Below are 24,310 nucleotides of genomic sequence, written 5' to 3'. Positions count from 1 at the left end.
TGGCCTTTCTCCCCAGTGGGAACTCAAAGCTGCTTGCTTCTCCATTTTATTCTCACAACAGGTCTGTGAGGAAGGTTAGGCTGAGAGGGTGTGCTTGGCCCAAGATCACCAAGTGAGCTTCTGTGGCAGAATGGGGATTCAATCCAGAGTCTCCCAGATCCTACGCAGGCATTCTAACCACTACGCAGACTGCCTTTAATGTGAGAATAGGTCCTTTATCTGCAACACGGAATGTAAAGTAATAAGTCCAAGTACACACACAGCCCAATTCATGCTATTTGTTTCCTAGAATCAGGTTCCTTGTATTCGACAATGGCAAAAGACCATTTGGTGTACCAATTGGTGCTCAGTTACAATTCATGCATTATCACCATGCTGCTACTTAACAAAATGAGTCAGGGCAAAATTTTCCTCATATATTGGATCAGATGAACCTGAAATCTACAATTTCATAGCTTTTTGTTTAAGGGTTTTTTCCCCCCTTTTTTTCATTTATTGCTTCCCCAACAGTATATCCAAAAAGAAGTAAATGCAGAAAGGAAGCAGTTGCAAGTGATTAATCTTTTAGTAAATGATGGGAGTTTCTGGACACAGTGATTACCCTATGACTTAGTGCTTGCCTGCAGGGGTCAGTATTATCATTTAAGGGACTGTCTCAATATGAAGAAACCTTAGCTGCACTTACACCCTGCTGTTTACCATCCCAGTCTTCAAACAGTATTTAGAAGTACTTCAGTGAAGACTAAGGGCGTTTTCGCACTGACCTTACTCCGGAGCGACGTCCCTCTTCACCACGCAGCGCCTGCGCGGATTTCGCACCAATTGCTCCGCAGAACCCGGAAGAGCCACAAAGTCCAGCGGCTTTTGTGTCGCAAATGTAAACTGGGTTTTGGCGGTTTACATTTGTGACGCAAAAGCCGCGGGACTTTGCGGCTCTTCTGGGTTCTGCGGAGCAATTGGTGCGAAATCCGCGCAGACGCTGCGCGGTGAAGAGGGACGTCGCTCCGGAGTAAGGTCAGTGTGAAAACGCCCTAAATGTCCTTTTTAAGGATAACATTTTTCCTATTGAAAACCATATAGGATAAAACAAAGTTTATCTTGAATTGTATTAAATACATCTGGTCCCAGAAGAAAGGGCATCAGAGAAGCTAAGCTGAGAATAAGAGTTTGCTTTTGGGTGTGAGGGCGATCTGGTTGCGACATCTGTCACCCCATTGATCGCCAGGGTTGATTCGGCTGATCTGGCTGGCTAGGCGGGTGTCCCCTACCTCCCTCACTGCGCCATGTGCGTCCCTCCCAAAGCTGCATGCTCGGTGGAAGAGGACAACCATCCCAGATAGAAGAGTTTGCTTTTGTGATTCTGAACTCTACCAGTGATATGAGGAGCATTGCCAGTGGCCAAATAAGTTAGTCATTGCACTGCTCACCTGGCAAGAATAAGGTGGTAGAATTCTGAACTGCATGGCTCAAGACTGGTGGTATGATATTTTGATAATTTCTCTTAACTAAAATGTTGAGAAATGGCTAGCGCACAGGTGTTGTCCTTATCTCCAGAGGTAGAATCCTAGCAGGGGCTCCTTTGCATTTTAGGTCACACACGCCGATGCAGCCAATCCTCCAAGAGTTTACAGGGCTCTTTTTTCTAAGCTCTTGGAGGATTGGCTACATCAGGGGTGTGTGGCCTAATATGCAAAGGAGCTCCTGCTAGAATTGCACCCCTGCTTATCTCCATAGGCCTGTCTTGTGGTAAGAGGGTCATTATACTTAAATAATAAAATAGCACCCTCCCTACTCTTTTCTTATTTCATACAGAATCAAAGATCCTTTGAAAGTGGGTGACTGGTTAGTGCTAAGTTTGAGTCCAGCAGCACTTCATCGTAGAAATTAAGGATTCTTGAGGCACTGAGCTCTTAATTCAGGCAGATGGCCTACACCAAGGCCCCCTCAGAGTTACTTGAAAAGAGGAATCACCTGAAGTTACTTGGATCTGGAAAGCTCTCATGTTGCCAGTGTTGATCCCAAGGCAGTAGTGAGGAAAGGCTTGCTTTCAGCCTTCATTCCCAAGCTGGAGTACTAGTACTCAAACATGTACCTCACGCATCACCTACAGAGAGTATCATGAGAATGAAATTTCCTAAAAATTGGTTTCCAGTTTCCCTTTAATAAATGAGCTGTCAGTTTATGACCTGAAGAAGGAAATGTGTTCATTAATGAATGTGCTGAATAAACATTCTTCTCTATCCCTCCATCTTTACTTTTGTGGAGATTTTTCCCTCTAGTGCGTTTAGTGGAGTCTGCAGGTGGCTACGGTTAGCTCAAGTGCGAGGAAATCCAACTGGTAGCTATAGTGTGGGCCTGTAAAGCTGTAATCACAAGTGCACCCATCTGGGAGAAAGCAGCATGCATGGGTCTAGAGAAAAAAGTACTGGAAATTTTGAGGCCATGGGGGGCACTGAAAAACTTATCAAAATTATTTTACTGCTACAGCAACTAAAAATGAATATTTCCAAAAGCATATAAAATTCAAGTCCAGTGGCACCTTTAAGATAAACAAAGATTTATTTAAGGTATAAGTTTCCGCGTGCATGCACACTTACTTCAGATACACTGAAATGGAAGTTATCATATATAGGTAGAGGGTGAACAGCAAATTAGCATGCCACATAATAGAGGTGTTTAACAGATTCAAAAAACAATCTGGAATAGAAGAAGACTGCAGATTTATACCCCACCCTTCTCTCTGAATCAGAGACTCAGAATGGCTTACAATCTCCTATATCTTCTCTCCCCACAACAGACACCCCGTGAGGTGAGTGGGGCTGAGAGGGCTCTCACAGCAGCTGCCCTTTCAAGGACAACTCCTGCGATAGCTATGGCTAACCCAAAGCCATTCCAGCAGCTGCAAGAGGAGGAGTGGGGAATCAAACCCGGTTCTCCCAGATAAGAGTCCACACACTTAACCACTACACCAAACTTAACCACTATACATTTAGCCACTACACCAAACTAAGCTTGAATAACAGGTTTAGTGTATATGGTCACCATTTGTTTGGGTTTAATTCCAGGGGAAAGCATAGTGAGGGAAATAAATATATTAAAATCAAAGACTGATGCGCAGATGCACCCTTCTTAACTGCGGAATGCAGAGAGTAATTAACTGAGACCCTGCCATTTCACTCCATCCATCTCCTCTCAAATATGGAAGCAACAGTACATACAACATCCTTTTCTTTGAGATGGTGCAACTAGCTATGCAGTATACCTCCTCTGTTCCCAGAACAAAGAAATACATTCCAATCTGCCATTCTAAATTACATTACATTCTACTGTTCATTGCATTACAATGTACTATTCCAATCCATTATTCCAAATAAGAAATAAAATGAAATAAAGAGGATGAATAGCCCTTCTGGGGGCTTGGTGAGAATATGAATGTAAGGACTGAAAGATATTTGTGTATGTAGTGAGATAAGAAACCAGTATTCCTGTCAAGTCCTGGGGGTTCCATTGTTCTTAGTATTGTAATAACTTGTAACTCAGCAATTTCCCTTTCTAATCTGCTCCTGAAGTTCCTTTGCAATAAAACAGCTACTCTGAGGTCCCTCATTGAATATCCTGGAAGGCTGTTCTACAGGTTTCTCTGTCTTGTGATTCCTGATGTCAGATTTCTGTTGATTTATCTTTTGGTGTAACTTATAAAATTGTACTTGGCATTATGTATAGAGTTGAAAGTATAAGAGTCTTACTTTTCTGCAAGCAAAATTACAAATATACCCAATATTTGAGAAAGGGAAGCTAACTGCTGCACCCTTCACTACCTGACTGGATGAGTCCATGGTTGTTTGTTTGTTTGTTTGTTTACAACAGCTCTGTCAGGATCCATTAGCACAATCCCTTCTCTGAAAATATTTGCTGCATAGTAGACTGGAGGAAAGCATTCAGGAATCTGATAGTTATGTATGTCTGGGGGCATCATGAACGCAGCAGCCTTTAACTAGCAGCCTGGGAAGATAAGCATGGCCTATTGCAGTTGAGAGCCAGTTTGGTGTAGTGGCTATGAGTGGTGGACTCTAACATGGAGAACTGAGTTTGATTCCTTCACATACAGCCAGCTGGGTGATCATGGGGCTGTCAGAGCTCTCTCAGCCCCAGGGGTTGTTTTGTAGAAAAATAGGTGGTGGAGCTCATTATCATAACTCATTAACATATGACGTCCCCCCAGCCAAAAGCAACCCAACACAAGAAAGGATAGCTCTGGGCGAGCAAGGCCTGTTTGAACTGGCTAGAGATCCAGCCAGCCCAAGCAGGCCTCGCTTGCCTGGGGCTCTCCTGACCACCCACCCAGTCAAAAGGCTAGCAAGCCACCTGCTGCCCAGAATCACATTAGAAGTGGAGAAAGGGTGGTATGGGCTTCTTCAGGGGTTAATGAGGGCTGCTGGAAGTGTGGCAAAGCCCCTGGTGGCTGGCTGGCTGCCTGCTCTCCTAATCCAGGGATTGTTATGCAGCTGCACCTACTATTCAATGGACAAGGTAGGTAGGGAGGAGGAGGAGGGGGAACCCTCCGAAAGGTTCAGGAGCTGCACTCCTATGAGCTCCTGCTGAATCTGAGGCCTGCTCAGACCCATCGATCTCACAGGGTGTCTGTTGCAAGGAGAGAAAGGGAAGGTGATTGTAAGCTGCTCTGAGATTCCTTCAGGTAGTGAAGGGTGGGGTATAAAACCAACTCTTCTTCTTCTTCTTCAATTGGCCCTGGCTATGGGTTCAAAGAGGGCCAGGCCATGGGTAACTTCAGTAACACAGTGCTGATCATTCTGCTGTGCTGGCAGCTGCTGTCAAAGCAACATTTTTTAAAAATCTGCACAGCCAATCAGATCTCTAATTGTCAATCAAAAGCCTTGCTGGGCAAAAGCCATACTGGGCTCTGCCCTCTTCCTATAAAAGTGTTGACAGGTGACATTTCACATGAAAAGGTGTCAGCGAGTGCCATGGCACCCACAGGTGCCATGCTGGGGATCCCTGCTGTAGGGTGTTCAAGGCAAAATATGTTCTGAGGTGGCTTGCCATTGCCTGCCTCTGTGTAGCGACTGTAATATTCCTTGGCGGTCTCCCATCCAAATGCTGCGGGGTGACATGATAGAGGTTTACAAGATTATGCATGGGATGGAGAAGGTAGAGAAAGAAGTACTTTTCTCCCTTTCTCACAATACAAGAACTCATGGACATTTAATGAAATTGGTGAACAGTTGGGTTAAAACGGATAGAAGGAAATACTTCTTCACCCAAAGGGTGATTAACATGTGGAATTCACTGCCACAGGAGGTGGTGGCGGCTACAAGCATATATATATTTGGCCACTGTGTGACACAGAGTGTTGGACTGGATGGGCCATTGGCCTGATCCAACATGGCTTCTCTTATGTTCTTACTAACAAGGGCCGATCGGGGGTTTTTTGTAGAAAAAGCCCAGCAGGAGCTCATTTGCATATTAAGCCACACCTCCAACAGCACCACTGGTTCGCATAGGGCTTTATCAGTGTTTCGCATAGGGCCGATCAGGACTTTTTTTGTAGAAAAAGCCCGGCAGGAACTTATTTGCATATTAGGCCACACCCCTGGTGCCAAGCCAGCCGGAACTGTGTTCCTATGCATTCTTGCTCAAAAAAAGCCCTGGGGTTGATATTGCTTAGCTTCCAAGATCTGACAAGATCAGGCTAGCCTGGGACATCCAGCTCAGGACCCATCATGGGTCTTGCCCCCAGCCAAAATGCTGCCAGTGCTGGGTTCTGCCTTGGGATGTTGCCAACGTTCCAGGCAGTTATTGGGCAAGCACCTTCATTCGTGGCCAGTCAGGGCCATGGCTGGGCCAGGAGGACAGCCGCTCTTCCTCAAAACATCTTGCAAAGGAGGCAACTCTCACAAAAGTCTGGGAATGCTAAGGTGGTGGGTGTTAATAAGCATCACCAGGGGTGGAATTCTATCAGGAGCTCCTTTGCATATTAGGCCACACAACCCTGATGTAGCCAGTCCTCCAAGAGCTTACAAAAAAGAGCCTTGTAAGCTCTTGGAGGATTGGCTACATCAGGGGTGTGTGGCCTAATATGCAAAGGGACTCCTGCTAGAATTCCACCCCTGAGCATCACTGCCTTCATTTAAGAGCACAGATTCAAGCTGGTGAGATACCTGAGTTCTTTTGCAATCAAATAAGACCAGGAGGAAAGGAGAGAGGAGGAGATCTCAGATGCCTTCAGCCTCCTTTCTTTCTGGACTGACACCTGTCAAGGCATAACAAGGGTGGTGCTGAAGCCTCCGTACCTCACAATATGTATGGATGTATCACAGGCTATACCATAGTAATTCTAGTGCAGAGAGGACAGTGGGCTAAATCCACAAAGGTTTGATATTTGTGTGTTGGTATAAACAAAATGTGCTGAAGTGCTTATAAAGACAGCCTCACAGGAGGTTGGTGCTGATTTTACACGAATCATTGGCATTCTAGGCATCCATCAAGAATCTGATGAGCTGAACTATAACATGATAAATCTATATCATGAAGTGTTTCATTTGAGCTTTCAATTATAAGGGGGTAGTGTAGACAACTGGGGAAGGCAATGGCAAACCACCCCGTAAAAAGACTGCCGTGAAAACATTTTGAAAGCAACGTCACCACAGAGTCGAAAACGACTGGTGCTTGCACAGGGGACTACCTTTACTTTTGATTACAAGAGCCCCGTGGTGCAAAGTGGTAAAGCTGCAGTACTGAAGTCCAAGCTGTGCTCATGACTGAGTCCCATCCTGAAGGAAGCTGGGTTCAGGTAGCCAGCTCAAGGTTAACTCAGCCTTCCATCCTTCGAAGGTCGGTAAAATGTGTACCCAGCTTGCTGGGGTAAATGTAGATGACTGGGGAAGGCAATGGCAATCCACCACGCAAAAAGTCTACCATGAAAATGTTGTGATGTGACGTCACCCCAGAGTCGGAAACAGCTGGTGCTTGCACCTTTACCTTTACCTTTTTAATTATTGGTATCCAAAGTATCTTGTTAGGATCACAAAAGAGGGAAAAGGTCCACTGTGTTCCAGAGACACTTTCTGGGCATGGCTAATATCACATTATATAAATGACCTTCTTAGGCCCACATCATAATAGGTTTTGTTTTAGATTGGATTTTCCTCCCACATAGCAGAATGTTGCTTACATCCCGTCTAAAGAACGCTTTCAGTCATATGAACAATCTGTCTGGGACCAAAGCCTTATCTACACTGAGTCTGTCTGATTCAGCTGCAGAGACTTAGACTGTGTACTTTTGTCGTGTTTTGTTTCTTTTAAAAATACATATATGTGCTTTGGGTTTTTTTTAAAAAATATATACACTGCTGCCCCCATCTAAGAACAATACAATACTCACATCATTTCCTGAAAATATGTAGAGCTGGAAGGCAATTATCTACTTACCAAACAAGCTCAAACAACAGTTCCTGATATTCTTCTGAAATAGTTCAACTTCCCAAGAATCCGGAAAAAATAGTTCCATGAGACGGAGCTATGAGTACAGCATTTCGGCTTCCTTTACTTCCTTCTCTTGGAATTTGACATCTCAAGGCAATAAATTACTGCATATTTGGCAGCAAGGAGGAGATGTAAAGGGAGGTGGGGCAAGGAAGCTGCTGATGGCACGTTATTTTTCTTCAGTGCAGAGACAATGAACAGCTTGTGTCCATCTCTCCCTGACGATGACATGCTTGGGTTCACTTGTCATGGTCTTTTCACAGTAATCATCTGAACTGCCAGCAAGAGAAACAGGAATAACACAGTAAGCCTTGGAGAGAGATAATCTGTCTTCCATTTCATCCCCATCAAATAAAATTAGCACACTAACCTGCAAAGATATGAAACCACCTTATACTGCTTTGGTCTCTCAAGGCCAAAACTGCCTGCTCCAGTGGCTTTTATTCAAGGTCTCAGGTAGAACCTTGTAGTATCTGATCCTTTCAACTGGAGGGACTGAATCTGGGAACTTCTAAACACATGAAGCTGCCTTAAAATCGGGGCTTTTTTTGTACATCTCCTCCCTGCTGCCAAAAAGGGTTCTTAGTGTAGGGCCTACTGTAAGCTCCAGGAGGATTGGCTACATCAGGGGTGTGTGGCCTAATATGCAAAGGAGTTCCTGCTACAAAAAAGACCCTGCTTATTATCATTACCAGACATCATCAGACAAGACTTTATTTGCATTTATAGACAAATACAATAGAAGGTCAGCCAAATTACAAATTAGGAGAGTACAGAGTACATAGACAGTAAGATTAGAAGTACAAGATAAAAACAAACAACAGCATAATGATAATACATAGTATTACTTATCAGGGCGTGTAACCATAACACTACGAAGAAACTTTGCCACTATTTCAGTTATTTCAGTGTCTGGGTTATTAAGCAAGAAAAGAACCTTAAAATCATCAGAAATCATCAGAGTTGGGCTAATATGAGATTTTTAAAAATCACGACGGGACACCAGATAAAAAGAGCACTGAAGAAGAAGATGGGAGACAGTTTCAACACAGTCCTTCATTCCTGCTAGAGTAAGGAATCTCTTGGAATCTGCCAGATAAAATGGCTGAGGGAAGAACGTTAAATCTGGCCAAGGAAAAGGCTCTGCGCAAGTTTGGAGCTAGGAGTTGATAGAGGTATACAGCTGGGAAGAAGCTGCCTTATACTGAACCAGACCCTTGGTCCATCAAAGTCAGTATTATCTACTCAGACTGGCAGTGGTTCTCCAGGGTCTCAAGCAGTGCTCTTTCACAGCACCTACTCCCTGGTTCCTAAGTGGAGATGCTGAAGATTGAATTTTGGACCTTCTGTATGCCAAGCAGCTACTCTACCACTGAGTCACATCCCCTCCCTGCATGCAAAGTGGATGCTGTAATACCAAGCTGTAGCCCGATCCCTAGAATAGAAGTTGTCACAATATGGGACTAAGGTCATTTATATAATGTGATACCAACCATGACCTCTGGGACAAATTAAACCTTTTTCCCCCATGAGAGGAAAAGAGCAGTTTTTTCTTTGAGTTTTTTTTTTTCATCAGCAAATCATCTCTCACTTTTGTCAGGAGAGCTTCAAAGAAAATGCAGTACCTTCCATTGACCACATCCACAGTTCAACAAGACACACACGCTGCTGGTCTTTGGTGGTTGGTCTTAAAGGATCATTAATTCGTTGAATATTTCATTGAATAGAGCTCTGATATTGTAACAGTGGCGATTCTAAAGGACATTCTGCTGAGATGGAGGAAGGAGGGTTATTTGCAAAACTGGCAGTTTCAGAGTAAATACCTCAGACTTTCTGCATTATCATCAGTAATTTCTTTATTTTCTTATCTTTGGGACTTTTCTTGCTAGATGTAAAGGAAATAGGGAATGGGTGAGATTTAGTTCAGTGGTTATTTGGTTTTAGTGTAGTTCACTGGTGAGATTTGCTCAGTAATTTGTTCATAAATTCCACTTCTCTAGTACATTTCATTCTAGTTGATACTAGTGTCTTCTGAAAGAGTTTTAAGCAGGGCTTTTGTTGTAGAAAATGCCCAGCAGGAACTCATTTGCATATTAGGCCACATCCCCTAATGTCACCAATGTTTCACATAGAACTTTTTTGTAGAAAAAGCTCAGCAGAAACTCATTTGTATCTTAGGCCACACCCCTGACGCCAAGCCAGCCGGAACTGCATTCTGTGCGTTCCTGCTCAAAAAAACCCCCTGGGTTTAAGGGGCTCCAGCACTTTGTCTGCTGGAGATCACATTAAACACATTGGCTGCTTTATATGTTATGCTCTTCCTACATAGAAAGCACTTCCTTTAGGACCTAGTTAACCAGCATCAGGGGTTGGTGACATAATAACCAAATTTTAAAATACATTAAATATGGGTGTCTATTTATAGAGCAATTTATGTATTGTTCTCTGCTCTTTTCTTAATACTAACTTCCTGGCTAGCTTGGGTGGAGAGTGTTTCATTGAATTATAGAAGAGATTTAAATCCATTTTTCCAGGGGCTTTAAAACTATTGCTACACACTAGAAAACAAAAGCTGATGCTGGAGAACACCCTACGCTGCTCTGCAGTCCGACCTCCATTGTGCTGTCTCTTTTCCAGATTTTTTCAGTGCCCTCCTGTCCTCATAATCCTCTTGAAAGCTAACAAAATATTTGTGCTGGTGCTGTTTATCCAAGTATTTAAGCACCCCACTGCTGCTAACTTCATGCCAAATCTGTTAGTAAACACAGGAAGCACTGCCAGTCTCGGTGTAGGCCAATGTTTCTCAAACTTAACTGGTTTCAAGGAACCTTCTCATTATCTTTTCTGCAAAGAAACTCTTGTATGCCTAAGCAGGGATAATTATTGATAATAATAGCGATGCTCTGGATCCTACCACTATCCTACTCAGGGATACCACTGCTATAGCACCCCAGGCAGCCTTGCTGCCCCCGCCCCCCTCCGCAATGCAGCACAGCGGCACCCCTGCCTCCCCCCCACGGCATCTCCTCCTCCCTTCCTTCTTCACAATTTTAACGCCCGGGAATGCTGATTGGCGGGAAAAACTGCGCCGGAGGCTGGTGACTCCTATGCCCCTCCAGCATGCTCACAATCAGCACTGGGGACGGCAGCAGGCACCAGCCTCCAGCACAGTTTTTCCTGCCGATCAGTTGATCGAGGGGGGGGGGGTGTTCAGCCTTTAAAGAGCCCAGGAGCACAGCGCTTCACTGCCCAATCCAGGGCATTAAAATTGTGAAGAAGGGAGGGAGGCGGAGGCTGGAGAGGCAAACAGGGATTTGCCTAGGGGGCGGGGTGGGGGAGGAGGTCAAATTCAGCACCCCCGCCCTGCCAGCGCCCTAGGCAAATGCCTAGTTTGCCTAGTGGGTGGGCCGACCGTGATCCTACTATACCACCAGGCCAAGTCTGAAGCCTTCTTCCAACCTAGAGAGGATTTCTCCAAGGGAAGAAAGAAGTATATCAGAGGAAGGCTCCTTGAGCTGGAGGCTTGACTACAGGAAGAGTGCCTAATACTGCATTAGGTGCCCTTCACATTGCAGATGATTTGGGGCAGCATTATGGGATGCCCAATCATTCCATGTAGACTGAGAACGCACCTCAGTGCATACGCAGTATTGCCTTGCAGCTGCTCATTTTTAGGTATGATTGGAAGTGGTGGGTAAGATATGTTTCAGGGAACCTTGTTTGCAGGGATGCAGCCAGTAGGGGAGCATGGGGACAATGTCCCCTATAGAACCTGCAGTGCCCTCACACAATCTTTCCCATTGGGTGGGGTGCTGCAGATTCTATAGGGGGGCACTGCCCCTAGTGCCCCTTACTGGCTACAGCCCTCCTTGTCAGCCTCTACTTGTCTTTTCATTGGTGGAATCTTCCCTGGCACAGTTCTAAAAACACTGCTGTTGACTTGGGAAGGAATTTTTCTGCAGTTAATTTTGTCTATGAAAACGGCTCCAAATCCACCTTCCCCGATTAATCTCTTTTTTAATATAATGCAAAAAGAAAAGTGCAACATTTTCCACTTCTTTTTCTACAAAAACAGAACTCAGCTGTTCAGGCTTTGATTTAGGGCATACTGAAAGAAAGCACAGTCAGAGACAAGGTGGAAATGAGGAATGTCAGAACTCAGAGGACTACATTGTATAGCCTGAAGGGCAGCTGGAAAAAGACATGAATGAGGGAGGTAAAGGTCTTAAGAGTGCTTAAGGCAAGACGTCCCAAGGGTGGACGCACAAAGACGACTAAAGTCCTTGAGCCATTTTCTTGGTCAAGCCACTGTCATGCTTTCTGGTGAAGTCAGAGGGCCAACCACAGTTTTGAGCCAAAGATGTCCTAAAGGAGGTTTCATATTCTCTCAGGGCAAAAAAACCCCAACAAAACCCTGCTGTTGTAGCCATTGCCAACTGCTTGAGTTCAAACCAAGTCATAAAAAAGGCCAAAAAGGAAAAAGCTCAATCACCCCAACCCACCCATGTGTAATTAAACTAAACAGCTGAAACAAGTTGACTGCTGGCACTTCCGATGCCCTGAGAGGTTTTCTGTTTTTGAGGCTCGGTTGCGGTAATGTGTAGGACGCGCGAGACAGTGAAGCTAGCCAACCGGATGGGCACGCTCTCCGCTAATTGGGCTCAGTCTGCTCCCATGTCCGGCCACTGGATGACAGACGTAATGGCCCCCATGGAACACAACCTTGACCAAATGAACCACTGACCTTAACTGAAGAACCACATATAACCTGGGCGAGTTGTAGCTCAAATAAAAAAGAGTATTCTTCTTCATTTCTCCCCTCCACCAGCCATCATTTCAGAATCTGTCATTCTATCATACCTATCAACAGTGCCAGCTTAAACATTCTTGAGTTGCCTGGACCGTGAGGGTGGGAGAGCTCATGGACATGATATACCATACTCTTTCATACGTCTAAAGCAATCCTTTCCCTGCTTCTCTCTACCCCAACAAATGTCTACTGGAAGCTTTGGTGACAATCAATACAGATGAAGAAGATATTGGATTTATATCCCGCCCTCCACTCCGAAGAGTCTCAGAGCGGCTCACAATCTCCTTTACCTTCCTCCCCCACAACAGACACCTTGTGAGGTGGGTGGGGCTGGAGAGGGCTCTCACAGCAGCTGCCCTTTCAAGGACAACCTCTGCCAGGGCTATGGCTGACCCAAGGCCATGCTATCAGGTGCAAGTGAAGGAGTGGGGAATCAAACCCAGTTCTCCCAGATAAGAGTCCGCACACTTAACCACTACACCAAACTGGCTCTCCAGATGCAAGGGATGTTGAATATGAGAATTTACAGTGCAGTTACCTCCCCCTACCCCCCCCCACACACAAAACAAAGGTCCAAAGTGTACAGGAGCTGAGTGGGGGGGTGATAAAATGTGAAGCTTTGTAAATATGGGACTAACTGCTATAAGATAGAGTCTCAGAATGAGGGGGTCACTATTTTTTTAATACAGAAAGAGGGAGAAGATGGTGTTGCCTGGGAGGTGTTGCCAGATGCCACAACTTCAGGCGGACGATGTGGGTCAAATATGTATGATGCTTTTTGTAAAACTCCAACCTGCTTGCAGGTAGGCAGTTTTCCATATTTCAAAGCATATCGCCCTTTGCAGTACAAGAGAGAACACCCATTCTGGAAGATCCAAGGAGTGAGGGGCTGTGGTCATTACAATAGACGCCTGGATGTAGATAGGCCTTGTATTTCATGCAGTGAAACAAACGAGTATGTGATTGTCTGCTCTGCACTTAGCTGTAAGTGCTCTTTTCCTCTTTCAGTGGTGGCCTATGTTTTTAGCATAAGTGTTGCCAGTGAGGTCCAAAGCTGAGAGAGTGCCTCCTTGGAGGGGAGTCGTCATCTTGGGTGTTTTTTGTCCTCAAGCTATTGACCAAGGAGGAAGCACCAATGCAGTGTTGGAGAGGCCGGGTGGAGGATGTGCTGTTTCTCTCTGCAGATGATTATCACAAACTCCTCCTGCGCTCCAGATGCAACTTTTAATCAATATGATTAGTCAACTGAAGAACCTTTTCATTGACTAAATGCTACATTTCATTGACTAGAAATTGACAAAATGGCTGAAAATATACACACACACGCCTTTTTTTGAGCAGGAATGCAGTTCCGATTGGCTTGGTGTCAGGAGGTGTATCCTAATATGCAAATGTGTTCCTGCTGGACTTTTTCTACAAAAAGCCCTGTGACATCAGGGGGTGTGGCCTACTATGCAAATGAGTTCCCGCTGGGCTTTTTCTTTAAAAAAAGCCCTGCATACACATACCACTTTCCTCTACTTTAAAGAGTCTCAAAACAGCTTACAATTGCTTTTCCCTTCCTCTATAATAATAATAATAATAATAATAATAATACAATTTTATTTATATCCCGCCCTCCCCGCTTAAGCAGGCTCAGGGCGGCTAACAACATCCATAAAATATACAAGACAGTGGTTATACAAGACATTAAAATCGACATTATCTAAAAACCATTCTAAGTTCCCATTCACAGTTCACATTTAACATAATTTGACAGTAACAGTGATGTTCCTGGCGCTATTTCTGTCAGTTTACGTGATAGCGAAGATCCCTGAGGCAAAATCATTTTGGCGGATCCATCTGTTTAGTGATCATTAATCAGCAATCTGTAAAAGCCAACCTAAAAAGGAAGGTCTTGCAGGCCCTGCAGAATTGGTCAAGACTCCGCAGGGCCCGCACCTCTTCCGGGAGCTGGTTCCATAGGCATGGAGTTGCGATGGAGAAGGCCCGTGCGCGGGTGTTCTGCAGTTTGGCCTCTTTTGGCCCAGGGATAGTCAGCTTGTTCTTTCCTGCTGACGTCAGTGCTCTCTGGGGCTCGTATGGGGAAAGACGGTCCCTCAGGTAGGCAGGTCCTCGGCCATATAGGGCTTTAAAGGTAATAACCAGCACTTTGTAGCGAACCCGGTATGTAACTGGCAGCCAGTGCAGTTCGCGCAGCCTTGGCTGTATGTGCTCCCACTTCGGAAGTCCTACTAACAGCCTAGCTGCCGCGTTCTGCACTAGCTGCAGCTTCCGGGTTCGACACAAAGGCAGCCCCATGTAGAGGGCATTACAGTAGTCCAGTCTTGAGGTGACCGTCGCAAGACAGTCTTGAGGCTCTCCCCGCAACAGGCACCTTGTGAGGGAGGTGGGGCTGAGAGAGTTCTGAGAGAACCATGACAGGCACAGAAGTCACCCAGCAGGCTTCATGCGGAGGAAGAGTGAGGAATCAGGTCCTCCACTCTTAACCCCTACACCACGCTGGCTCTCTGTAAGAACTTACAAAAGCTATGGGTGCCATTTTCAAAGGGCAATCCCCATCTGTGGCATGCCAGCGGAAATGCCTCCTGTGATATATGCTTGGATCACTTTAAATTAAAGAATGCTTTTAACCTCTGCCACTCCTTTTCTCTCTTTTTGTCCTCTCCCCTCTACTTACTGTGTTGTCTATCTTAGAGCACCGGCCTGTTGTCAGGGTTAAGAGGATTACTGTATAGCAGTTTGTGAGATGCTTTATAGATAGTAGTAGTAGCAGTACACAGACTTAATTGACCAACTGCTCAGTTAATTGGCTAAAACACATATGATTGACTGATTTAAGATTTCTTTGAATCGGTTGATAGCCTTGCCTGTTGTGAGAAATATTTAAGAGCTCTGAGAGACAATAAAATAAAGAGGACATTTACAGCCCTATAATTCTAGATAATGGCCAGGATCCAAAGACCCATAAAAGTAGTTCTGTGAGCCCAAGGAGGCTTTCGGCTTGTTTTTCTTGAACAGCAGCCTACTCTCTGGTGCATGGCAAACTTTACACACACACACACAATTGGATCAGTAGTACAGTGAAGAAAGTGTGCCTTTTCACTTACCTATGTAAGACCAGAAGGTACCAGCATTTGGATATTCCACACAGACCTCTACAAGACAGGCATGTAAAAACAATCTAGAATTGTTAAGAGAGGTAAGTAATTTTACAGCCAAATCATTGTATTAGAAAAAGTGTTTCTTTCCTTATGTTAAGTGTAGCTTCGTTCATATGAGAGCCAGTTTGGTGTAGTGGTTAAGTGCGTGGACTCTTATCAGGGAGATCTGGGTTTGATTCCCCACTCCTCCACTTGCACCTGCTGGAATGGCCTTGGGTCAGTCATAGCTTTCACAGAGTTGTCCTCGAAAGGGCAGCTTCTGGGAGAGCTCTCTCAGCCCCACCTACCTCACAGGGTGTTTGTTGTGGGAGAGGAGGGTGAAGGAAATTGTGAGCCACTCTGAGATTCAGATTGATGGGCGGGATACAAATCCAATATCATCATTGTCGTCGTCCTTGATTGTACGTGCTACTGGACCATTCTCTGTGCAAAGAAGCATTTAAATTCAAGTCACATGTCTAAGACAAGTTTCTGCTCATCTTCATAAAGAGGCGCTGCAAGCAATTCACATTTTGGCTGGAGGTTGCTTATATAGGGACTTCAGATTTTGGCTGGAGGTTGCTTATATAGAGACTTCAGGGTGTAGGTGTTGATTCGAGAAGAGATCAATACAGGGCTGTAGCCAGGCACAGGGGTGGTTCCCTCTTTAGAATATGTGGACTCTAACCTGGGACCCCCACCCGATCTTCCCTTTCTCTGAAAAGGAACATTAGGGAAGATTGGGTGGGGGTGCTGCAGATTCTATAGGGTGTCTGGCTATGGCCCTACAGCAATGTTTTTTGAGTATATCTACAGTCCTATAATAGCTCAGCTGTTTAATCTGTTCATTTGGAAACATATTATTACAGACAGTAAAAATCCCCAGTAAAAATAATTGCAGGGAATTTATTAGCATTTATTTCTTAGAACATTTATACTCCACCTTTCCTTGTGGTTCAAAGTGGAATGGAGACAGAATCCCCATGTCCATTTCTGGCAGCTGTATCATGGAAAGAACCAACCTCACAGCAAATTTCCAGGTTGGACTATTCAGTATTCAGTGGTTATCCCAAAGACAGTGAGGCCATTTTCTAAAGGAAATACTTGCTTCACCTACCTGGGTAGCTATGCATGTATCAACAGCAGGCTGTCAAGATAGCAGAATATGTCAACAAATGCTAGCACATGGTCTCTGATGAATGGTAGGTGGGCAGTCTGGGTGTTACCTTTTAGCGCACACATGCTAAAGTTGTTTCCACTGAATTATAATATAGATCTACCTTAGCCAAGAACCCTTCGTACATCTGCAAAGCCAGTAAAATGTGATACTGAAAAGGAAAGGTGCCAACATAGAGTTCCATTAGGTACCATTCTTGGTATAAAATTTGTCCACTATTTGCCATGTGACAATATGAATTGCAGTGCTATTGTGGAAAAACAGAATACATGATGGGACCATTCTAGCTGATGTGTTTGCAGGACTGATGGAAGCCAAATGGATTCCCCCCCCCCCACAGGTTTGTGGCAGGATTATATGCTATGTTCATATTACAGGATGACAGGATCATTCGTTTTCTTCTCAGTATTAATTAATGCTAAACGTGTGTGCTGAGCAAGATATACATAGAGTAAAATATTCAGGGCTTTTTTTTGTAGATAAAACCCTGCAGAAACTCATTTGCATATTAGGCCACACCCCCTGACACCAAGCCAGCCAGAACTGTGTTTCTGTGAATTCCTGCTCAAAAAAAAAGCCCTGAAAATATCTGAAATCACTTGACATGAAAGCATGAAAATAACCGTTTTCCCACACAGCTTACCTTGGAGTGACGTCCCTCTTCACCGCACAGCGTCTGCTCGGATTTCCCACCATGTGCTCCGCAGAAGCAGGAAGTGCCAGGGCTTCTGCATCACAAATGTAAATCGCTAAAACCCACTTAACGTTAGCGACGCAAAAGCCGCGGCTCTTCCTGCTTCTGTGGAGCAGATGGTGGGAAATCCGAGCAGACGCTGTGCGGTGAAGAGGGACGTCACTCCAAGGTAAGCTGTGTGGGAAAACGGTTGTAGTGTACCACCCTTCTCCGTTCACACAGAGTGCCTACCGCCCCATACAACCTCACTCTCTCTCTCTCTCTCTCAGGCTGGCCTCAGGCTGTCTGGCACCCTAGGCAAGGCTAGCTTCTGGTGCCCCCCTCTGCACTGATAATGTCACTGAGTCACATGGGGGGAGTGCCCAATTCTGTGCCCCCAGAAGGCCAACACCCTAGGCAATCACCTACTTTACCTAGTGGCAGGGTACTTTACCTGAGTTCAGGGTACACATATGTCAGGAGTCACATTCACCATCCTTCAAATCTCTTTTAAAATGCAGAGAGAGCCATGACCATTTTACACCTCAGGCCCTCTCGCACAGAGCCATCATCAGGGTAGCACAGCCCTCTTCAATAACAGACCCTCATTCACTCAAAGATATTGGAGTTGGGGCTCAAACACTCCTTTACTGCATTTCTCCCACAGGGCATTCACTTAAAACTTTGGATTTATTAACCATGAAAAACTGTGATTATTATTCCAGTTATAGTCAAAGCAGATGCAGTTTCTAAATCCAAACTTTAAAATCAAAATAGTGAGTGAACTGGTCAGTAATGAGACCTGATATATCAATTTTCAATGGATGATGAGGGCATTGCTATGATCAATGCCACCATGAATGGACTTTTGCCATTTGCTGAAGTGGGGAGTACAGAAGAGATAAAGATTGGGAAAAAACACAGTAAAAGCTGACCAGAATTCTTAGGGCACTGAGCAAGTGGAAAGTGAGAATCACTGTGATTTTGTGGAACTCTGTTAGATGTTGATTTCTATAAACATGGAAGATCTGAGAGAACAGACTCACATGTACTACCGCAGCAAACTGGAGGAGATGGGTGTCTGAGACTCAGATCCAGAAAACTTGGATTTCCCACTTGGTTCATAACACAAGCTGACTTCAAAACTGTCCACTGCTTAACAAAGGAAAAGTGTATTAAACTGTGTAATCAATAAAACACAGGGCTTTTTTGGTAGAAAAAGCCCAGCAGGAACTCATTTGCATATTAGGCCACACCCCTGACACCATTGTTTCACACTGGACTTTTCTATGGGGAAAGCCCAGCAGGAACTCATTTGCATATTAGGCCACACCCCTGACATCACCATTGTTTCACACAGGACTTTTCTATGGAAAAAGCCCAGCGGGAACTCATTTGTATATTAGGCCACACACCCTGACACCAAGCCAGCCGGAACTGCATTCCTGTGCGTCCCTACTTAAAAAAAAAGCCCTGATAATACATATTGTAAGTTGATGTTGCATTAATTATATTTATATGGACATTTTTAAATCAGCCATTGGTATGCACTTAAGACTCTTCGCCAATTCACATGCACACTGCAATGCCAGAGATTGTTGTGCCATTAAGAAGTTTTCATTCCACTTATGAATGCTGTAGTACAGAAGTATTTATTGAACATATATTGTAACAGGGGTTTTTTTTTTAATTAAGTGCTTGAAAGCTCAGCTGGATTGGCCATAGTTAGTACTTGAACAGGAGACCAGATCACCAAGAAAGACTGGGGTTGCTGTGCAGAGGAAGGCAATGGCAAACCACCTCTGCTCATCTCTTGACTTGGAAAGCCCATGGTCCTGGAATCATGGGTTGGTTGTGACTTGATGGTACACAATCAGGCCTCAGATTCAGCAGGAGCTCACAGGAGTGCAGCACCTGAATCTTTCTTAGGGTTCCCCCTATTCCTCCCCACCTACCTTGTCTATTGAATAGTACATGCAGCTGCGTAACAATCCCTGGATTAGGAGAGCGGCAGCCAGCCAGCCACCAGGGGCTTTGCCACACCACCAGCAGCTCTCATTAACTCCTGGAGAAGCCCGCACCATCCTTTCTCCACTTCTTATGTAATTTTGGGCGGCAGGTGGCTTGTTGGCCTTTTCACTGTGTGTGGGGGGGCAGCCCAGGAGAGCCCCAGGCAAGCAAGGCCTGCTTGGGATGGCTGGATCTCTAGCCAGCCCAAGCAGGCCTCACTTGCCCAGGGCTCTCCTTTCTTGCGTTGGGTTGCTTTTGGCTGGGGGAGTGGCATGTGCTAATGAGTTGTGCTAATGAGCTCCTTCACCTATTTTTCTACAAAACAACCCCTGTACACAATTATTGTCCTGACCTGGATTGTCCAGGCCAGCTCAGTCTCATCATATCTTAGACGCTAAGCAAGGTCAGCCCTGGGCAATACTTGAATGGGAGACCGAGGAAGTCCAGAGAGCCAGTTTGGTGTAGTGGTTAAGTGTGTGGACTCTTATCTGGGAGAAACGGATTTGATTCCCCACTCCTCCACTTGCAGCTGCTGGAATGGCCTTGGATCAGCCATAGATCTCATAGGAGTTGTCCTTGAAAGGGTAGCTGCTGTGAGAGCCCTCTCAGCTCCACCCACGTCTCAGAGTGTCTGTTGTGGGGGAAGGAGATAAAGGAGATTGTAAGCCGCTTTGAGTCTAATTCAGAGAGAAGGGTGGGGTATAAATCTGCAATTCTTCTTCTTCTTCTTGCTATGCAGAGGCTGGCAAAGGCAAACTGCCTCTATTTGTTTCTTATCAAGGGGTTACCATGAGTCAGCTGTGACTTGAAGGCATGTTCCATGCCTCACATTAGTTTATTAATTTCTTAAAATAATACTGTGAGACAGTGATAGGGAGGGAGGGAGGTCAGCCAGAAGGTGTCATGGCTAAAATTAGTTTAAACTTGGGGAGGGACAGTGGCTCAGTGGTAGAGCATCTGCTTGGGAAGCAGAAGGTCCCAGGTTCAATCCCCGGCATCTCCAAAAAAGGGTCCAGGCAAATAGGTGTGAAAAACCTCAGCTTGAGACCCTGGAGAGCCGCTGCCAGTCTGAGAAGACAATACTGACTTTGATGGACCAAGGGTCTGATTCAGTATGAGGCAGCTTCATATGTTCATGTTCAAACTTAGTCTCCTTGGTGCAAAGTCAACCATTATGCCATATTGTCTCTCCGCAGTGAAGCCACTGATGGGTTTTCAAGGCCATCTTTCAGTTGTTCTATTTTATTTCATGCTGGCCAAACTCCTAAGTACCTTCTACATCACTAGGCATTATACTGATAGGGGGCAGAAGTGCTTAATAGGAAGGATCAGATAACTTACTGACTGTTTGTTCAGCTTAATGCCTGTAATGATAGGGCAGGAAGAGAGGGCAAGGAAAGGCAAGATTGTTTATTGTCAATTCAAGTTGGCAGCAGGATCAAGCGGTTTCCAAACTGCTATTGGAAAATGTTAGGATATCTGCTGTTATTTCGGCTGTTTGGAGCATAGACCACGTGAGGGAGTTTAAGGTGTTTTCCCTTCTTCTTTCAAAACCCAAATCACTCAGCTTGCCAGGAAGAGCTTGCCAATTCTTGGGTATGGAGATGAGGAGGGTAACCTCAGGCTTTCGGATAAGAAAATTGCTTATTAACCTGTAAAGCCACTTTCACGTTAAGGTGAAGCCATCTATTGTTTAAAGAGCCCCGTGGCGCAGAGTGGTAAAGCTGCAGTACTGCAGTCGGAGCCTCTGCTCACGACCTGAGTTCAATCCCGGTGGAAGCTGGTTCAAGTAGCTGGCTCCAGGTTGACTCAGCCTTCCATCCTTCCGAGGTCGGTAAAATGAGTGCCCAGCTTGCTGGGGGGGAAGTGTAGATGACTGGGGAAGGCAATGGCAAACCACCCCGTAAAAAGTCTGCTGTGAAAATGTTGTGAAAGCAATGTCACCCCAGAGTCGAAAACGACTGGTGCTTGTACAGGGGACTACCTTTACCTGTGCTTACTTGTGCTAAAAAGAAAATCCTGAGTTTAAATCAAGCTGTGGCCATGCTATAGAGTTTTTACACCGGTTAAATATAAAGATTGAATCATACAAGCAGTTCACAAATGAAAATTTATCAGGAAGTCAAGTCTTAAAAATAAATTATTGGCTACTGCATCTATAGGCAGCATGGGATTCTGTCCACTTGTCCACCTAATATTAGGAATTGTATATATTTTGATTTATTTGCTTACATTATTATATGCCCTTCCCATTGAGACTCATGGCAGATTACACAGAGTGAGTCAATATGATCCGTAGTTGAGACATGAAGTAACAATACAATAGGATTTGGAGTCTGGAATTTTGAGAACAAGCAGAGAGCTGACAGAGAGCTGAAACAATGCTAAGACAAAGCATGAGCATTTAAACATGAGACGTTTAAACAATGTAGAAGCTATCCAATAGAAATATAGGTACCATGTAGCTCAGTGATTCTCAAACTTTAGCAAACCAAGGACCCCCATTTTAATTATTTTCACCATACTCCCCAAATGCTACATTTCATATTTTGTAATCCACTTTGAGTCTCAGTGAGAAATGTAGGCTTGAAATGAAGATAATTATAATAAGAAAACACATGGTTTCCATGGCAAAACTTTGTATTTTCTTTGGAGGCTTCTCACATCCTCAGAACTATGAACTCCTTTTCAAACACACTTAGAAGCCATGAGTAACATAAATGTTACTGTCTGTACATGGCTTACAACATTAGGTTCCATAGGGTAGTTTATTTGAGAGTCACAACTTTATAGAATAAACTACCCTATTGAACCTGATGTCACCGCTCCCCCAGCATCCTACCACCAAGGTGCTTAAGCTGTGCTGACAGTTTTCAGCTTATATGATGTTGTGTGGTTTGTTGTATAAATTACTGTGCTCAAATCTGATTGACATATCTGTGGTTATGATGTTTCATTTGATGTGATTCAATTTAATGTTGTTTTAATGCTGTAAGCTGCCCTGAGCCTGCTTGTTGGATAGGGCAGGGTATAAATTGAACAATTAAATTAAACTCAAAAGGCCCTGACCTAGCTCAAACTCACCTTGCTGATTGGAAGGGAACGTTGGTTTCCATTTCTATCTGAAGAACTGAGCATGCACATGAAAGCTCATAGCTTGAATAAACTTTTGTTGGTCTTAAAGGTGCCACTGGAGTCAAAATCTGTTCTACTGCTTTAGACCAACAAGGCTGCCCTACTGGATCACCATGGAAGGTGTGTGGTATAGTCAAAAGATCCTAAGATTATCTGGCAGCCAGAAGTTCTAGCTTTTTTAGCTTTATGCACCATTAGCTAGAGGCAAGCTACGCATGTTTTTTTTTTTGCAGCTGAAAGAATTTTGAGAGAACTCTGACTGGCCAAAGGTCCCTCAGCTGGCTTCATGTGGAGGAGTGGGGAATCAAACTGGTTCTCCAGATTAGAGTCTGCTGCTCTTAACCACTACACCAAGCCAGCGCTCTACTAAATCATAACACAGACATTCCTGAGCACAGTCACCCCTACCAGCAAAAATGCTTAAAATATTTTCTGTACTCTGTAGGTAATACATCAACAGTGAAGCTGATTAACATTAGATAAACCATTGACCTCCTCAGTCCTTTGTTAGGAAGACTGTGGAATGAGATAAAACAGTGTCACAGCTACAAGGACAAACATCATAGCATCCAATAAACTGTTTTATGCACATATTTTGTTAAGATTAGTTCCTGTTTCCTTGTTTGTTAATGAGTTGACTCATCCAGAGTTTCAAAAACTGGTTTCCAACACGAATGAGACAGGTCTGAATTTCAGCCAAGTGGAGTTGGAGGCAGAGATAACAAGTCAGCAACAACAATAGTCTTCCTTGGCCCCTTTGCCAAAAACAATTGGCAGAAAGGGCTTGGGGCATAACTTATCACTTGGTATGGTGAGAGCTCTGAAGTTCTGGAAGAACAGAGGGGCCATTTGCTTGTTACAGATAAACTTCAGGATACGGGAAAGAGAGAAACTTGCACAAAACTTTATTGCCTTAAACTGCTTCCATCACTTCAGAAGTATTTACTTGCATTATAAATATGTGCCTTTGCCTACTTCATGTGCTCATGTTTCACACATTCACTTGGAAATCAGTTCTTTTGGAGAAAATGGCCACTTTGGAAGTGGATTCTATGGCATTATACCCAGCTGAAGTCCCTCCCCTCCCCAAACCCTTCCCCCTTTAAGCTGCATCAGGTTTTTTTTGTAGCAGGAACTCCTTTGCATATTAGGCCACACACCACTGATGTAGCCAATCCTCCTGGAGCTTACAGTAGGCTCTGTACTAAGAGCCTTGTAAACTGTTGGAGGATTAGCTAAATCCTATCTCGGCCTTTTGTAGTAGCACCTGCGTTTTCCGAGACTTGCTCATATATACTCCACTTTTTAATGTCTGTAGTTGTGTTTTAAGCATTCTCTAAATAAAAGTTCATCTGTTCTTATCAGTTTAATATCTGATACGTCCTCTGTTTGAGGATTATATATTAAATGGATTTTGGGGTGAGTTCCTTTTCCAAACTTCATATACCAAATCAATGAACACTGAGGAATACTTTCCTCAAAGCCCAAAGCATTGTTATTTAGACATGTTTTCGACATGATGGCATGGTAACCAGGAACTCATTTGCATGTCAGGCCACACCCCCAATGTCACAATTGTTCAACACAGGGCTTTTTTTGTAGGGAAAAAAGCCCTGATTGTAATTTTATTTCTGACCTCTAGTTAATCATTTTGCTTTGAAATTTTATTCAATTTTGTAAGGTGACAATTGCCCTCTTCCCAGCCACTTTTGGCATTAATAGGGAAATTTATGGATACATCTAAATTTCACACTTTAAAAAAAAAATGGAAGACACCATAGGGCTGCCTGCCTCTGTTACATTCTCAAGTGATCTCCTGTCCAAATTCCAGCCAGAAATCCAAAAAACAACTGCGCCAA

At 44.3% G+C, this 24,310-nt stretch overlaps 1 pseudogene; it reads left to right on the top strand.

Moving 5' to 3' along the window:
- Positions 1-23,769: 23,769 nt before the first annotated feature.
- Positions 23,770-23,938, top strand: LOC132575584 (U2 spliceosomal RNA; annotated as a pseudogene).
- Positions 23,939-24,310: the final 372 nt, after the last annotated feature.

This window comes from Heteronotia binoei, chromosome 7 (assembly GCF_032191835.1).
Source record: "Heteronotia binoei isolate CCM8104 ecotype False Entrance Well chromosome 7, APGP_CSIRO_Hbin_v1, whole genome shotgun sequence".
NCBI lineage: Eukaryota > Metazoa > Chordata > Lepidosauria > Squamata > Gekkonidae > Heteronotia > Heteronotia binoei.
Note: the sequence above shows the minus strand (reverse complement) of the source record. Positions and strands in the feature narration are given on the sequence as shown.